General features: G+C 28.9%; 1 protein-coding gene across 1 annotated transcript in view; it reads right to left on the bottom strand.

The window, feature by feature from the left end:
- LOC103606051 (tetratricopeptide repeat protein 29-like) overlaps positions 1-4646 on the bottom strand; it is a gene marked incomplete at its 3' end in the record, with an annotated part of 93637 nt that overhangs the window by 75312 nt on the left and 13679 nt on the right. The window lies entirely within an intron of this gene.

Here is a 4646-nt window from a genome sequence, read left to right as displayed (position 1 = left end):
TATATAGGAAATATTTCCATAAAATGGAACAAATATTATTTTACAGACTCAATTATGTTAGAACTCATGTTTAGCATTAAAGGCAGTCACTTTTTGTCAGATGAATACATGTTCATAAATAGTATTTTCAGTGGTGATTATTATGGTATCAGAGGAAAGCTGTAGTTGTTTAGCACACAGTACAGGACTGCAACCCATACAATAGCTTTACATAATTGCTTTAATAATATAAAGGCATTCTTATGTGCATACCCTATTAAAAATGATTTATTCAAGTGATTCCCATTCAATCAAATATTTTAAGTACAGTTGTTGTCATCAATCGAGAATGAATAAACTATTCACCAGTCAATAAAAAGTATTACCAAAATATTTGCCCAAGTAGCTGTTGCACAGCATTCTAGAATCATTCATTTCCTTTATTGAAAAAATCTCAAACTTAAACATATTTTTAGTTTTTCTTTAGAAGTTTGGTGAAAAAGGACTGGAAGAAAAGCTCCTTATGTGAGGTTAATTACACATATAATGTTTATAAACAGTCTTATTACATGCAAACTTCCTTGAGAAATTCAAACTATTTTTTTACAAAAGAATGTTCTAAGCCAAAGATTAGACAGGGAAGGCTACAAAATGAGTGTCATTTTCAAACAAGAATTTTTCAGGGAAAGTATTTTCAAGCCGCAATTGAGACACTTGAGTCCAAACACCTTTGGCTAAATGAGGCAATCATATGAATTCCTGTTATTTTCTTTCAAATTACACTGTAAATTTCAACTGTAAGAAAACCAATTAAACATAAGATGAAAAATAAAGCCCAAAAATAATCTTAGTTTTTAAATTGAGTTACAATGATAAAAAAAGAAATCTGAATAAGTCCTGCTATATTCTGTGTCCTAATATAGTGACAACAAACATGAGAAAAGAGGAGGAAAACAAAAAATGAGCTTTATGTCATATGACTACAAACAAAGGACAACAAACACACGTAAACATGGACATGCTAGCTTCANTTACAAAAGAATGTTCTAAGCCAAAGATTAGACAGGGAAGGATACAAAATGAGTGTCATTTTCAAACAAGAATTTTTCAGGGAAAGTATTTTCAAGCCGCAATTGAGACACTTGAGTCCAAACACCTTTGGCTAAATGAGGCAATCATATGAATTCCTGTTATTTTCTTTCAAATTACACTGTAAATTTCAACTGTAAGAAAACCAATTAAACATAAGATGAAAAATAAAGCCCCAAAATAATCTTAGTTTTTAAATTGAGTTACAATGATAAAAAAAGAAATCTGAATAAGTCCTGCTATATTCTGTGTCCTAATATAGTGACAACAAACATGAGAAAAGAGGAGGAAAACAAAAAATGAGCTTTATGTCATATGACTACAAACAAAGGACAACAAACACACGTAAACATGGACATGCTAGCTTCAGTTTTTTAGACAAAAACTGAATATTTTTTGAAACAATTCTGTGATGCCAAGAAAATTTTTAAAATTCTATTATTTAGGATTTTTTTTGCAAATATTATTTATTTTTTTCTTTTAGTTCTCTATACATCTTTATAAACAAAAGAGCTATCAATTTTTTATATAAATTGGGTGAAATGTCATACTTTTAATAAAGATGGAAAACTGAGAATATAAGACCAAACTTAGTAAAAACAACAAGTTGCATTAAAAAGAAAACTTCAGCTCACTGTTTTTTTTTTTTACTAAAGTGTGTCATACGTTTTATCTTTGCAAGAGTTTGATGAGGTTTGCAAGTAAAATTCTGTTTCCTCTACACTTGCTAATAGTCATGAGAATCTGTAGTTTGCACCTTCCCATTAAAAATGTATTGTATTTTTTTGAAATTATTCACCCCGCCTTTTATCCAGATCATGTCTTTGAAAGGAGGAAGTAGATAATAAATGGAATAATTCATGATTTCCCATTAAATATGAAACTTTCTTTTGCAGAGTTTAGAAAATGAAGTTCTACATAATGTACAAAAGTTGATTAGAACTTTTTTAACCTTTTCAAGAAAAAAATCTTTCACATTAAACAACTGCATGAGGAGGTTTCTTTGGGAAAAGTAAACCAATCAATTCTCTACACCTATAGCTTTGTCATATGTATTCTAATGTTCCTCACTCTAAATATATATTCCCTTATAACACTTACAAAGTATTAACATAGTGGCAATAAAAATAACATACATTGAGCTATAAACACGACAAGTATTTAAGAGAAATAAAACATGTTTAAAATACAAAGAGAAAAATCACATAAATTAAAAATGAAAACAAAACATTATTCATGTTCTTTTCAGCAATGTAATGGAAGATAGTGTAAGGGCAAATAAAAAATACTTGCATTTAGATTTCTCTTATAACATTTCTCCTGGTGAAATAATGATAATTTCTCATGAGAAAAAAATACACTTATAAAGCTTCTCTTTTACAAAGAATTTGTTCGTACTCATGAACTGCACTTTTTTTGCCTCCCCCCCTTTTGATAAAAATTTAAAAATTAAACCAAATTATTTTGGGACTCATTTCAGCTCAGTTTTTCTTGGGTGACAAATCTGTAATAATTTAACTTCAGAGAAATGTCAAGTTCTGACTATTTAAGGGCAGCAGTGGACCTCATTTCTTTGGGTTTTTAAGTTTCTATTGTAGAAATAGTTTATCCTTTCACTATATATATTTTCATTTTCCCCATATCAAAAATAAATTAGGAATATATATTCCCCTGTCAAACTTGAATGTTTAAAAGACAACTACCAAGTTGTAAGTCATATGAAGAAATCTTTCATATTATATGCTTTTTAATTACCATTACAGAGACGGTGTACACTACAGTGAAGCCAGGATTACTCACAGACTATATGCACACAATGATCGGACTTCCAGAACATAATAAAAACTAAATTAATAGAAACAAAAAGTAAATCGATTATTTTGATGTTTTTGTTAGACACCATTTATGTGTAAATATCTTATTTTCCTGAATGTCATTTTAACTTTATTGAAGCTATCTTAAACATTTAGAAAAGTACTAGTTGTAACTAAGAAAATCTGATTGTCAAATCAAATATGTGCATCCATAAGTAAGACCAAAAGGAAGTATTTGTGAGAAAATAATACAGAAGAGACTTGAATTCAAACTTAAAAAAAAAAAAAGAAGATACATAGTAGGCAGAAAGCATGTCATTTCTTTTGTATTCCCACATAACAGTGCAAATGACAACAAAAGGAAAGCTTGCATAGCATTATTAATATCAGACAAAATAGAAATAAGGCAGAAAACATTAAAGGGGCATAAGAATATCAGAGATTCATAAATAGATTAATTTACTGAGAAATAATAGCAGATAGAAAACAATGCACCTAATAACATACTGCAGAATATCTAAAATTAATGAAACAATAAGGAGAAACGATTTTAATGAAGTTTATTTCAGAAATTCACAGATAAAGTAAGTTTACAGAGAAAAATATTTGCATAATAATTGCCTCACTTGATTGAAATAAAGGCTCAAGCTAATTATAAGATTCTGACAGATTTTTCTATATAGAACTGGCTGCCAAATAAATAGAGAGTATATATTTATTATTCAAACATAGAAGAAATAGTTATAAAAATTGACCATGTACTAGACACACTGGAAATTTCATAAACTAAAATCATACATGACAAATTGACTGAGCACAAGATTCACTCCTTAATCCTGCATACCCCTACCAAAAAAGCAAAAAACAAAAAAACTATTCACCTGCAAATTTACAAATTTATGTTCAAATTTATTCTTGCTTAAAGATGAAGTCACTATGAAAATTTTCAGATATTTAGAATGGAAAGAAAAAAAACCTAAATATTAAATCCTGGGGGAAGAAGTTACCAGATATTCAAAAGAGATCTCACAGATTTAAGCCTGTTTTTTAAAAAGTAGGAATAACGGATGCAAGTGAAGAAGCTAGCTGTTAACTCAAGATACTGGGGAAAAAATTCTAACAAAATAAACACAACTAAATAAACCGAAATACAGACAAAAATAAAATATTAAGGGCAAACTCATAAATTAATAAAATACAGAACAAAAAAGGTAACCCATAATACAAAAGAACTGGCTATGTGAAAAGATAAAGAAATCTTTGCATGTGTAATCAAGAAAAACAAAAATAGTTGTCACCAAAATGGTACTGGGAATAAAAAAGGTAATATAGCTTCTAATTATAATTATAGTAAGAGCTAACTGCTGTTCTTAATACTTTACATATAATTATCTCATCTAAACTTTACAAAACTTTTTATAAGCTAGGTACTATTATTATTATCTCCATTTTTCAGATAAGAAAACTGTGGTATAAAGAGTTTAACAAAGCAAAGATCACACACCTTGTGAGTGATGAAGCTGGGATATCGATCCAGACAGACTAACCTAGAGCCTGTGTTATTGGCCATCATTATCTTTATCATACCTCCAAGTTATAGAGAATATTTCAATAGATATAGAAGAGATTTAAACATTATTAGAGAATATCACGTTAAACTTTATTACAATCATTTCCACTGATCAGGAACGTGAAGGATACTGCTACCACCGCTATTATTTAACACTGTTGAAACTGAAGATAATGTGGAACTCAGAATTTTAA

The sequence above is a fragment of the Galeopterus variegatus genome, unplaced genomic scaffold (genome assembly GCF_000696425.1).
Source record: "Galeopterus variegatus unplaced genomic scaffold, G_variegatus-3.0.2 Scaffold6247, whole genome shotgun sequence".
Classification (NCBI taxonomy): domain Eukaryota; kingdom Metazoa; phylum Chordata; class Mammalia; order Dermoptera; family Cynocephalidae; genus Galeopterus; species Galeopterus variegatus.
Note: the sequence above shows the minus strand (reverse complement) of the source record. Positions and strands in the feature narration are given on the sequence as shown.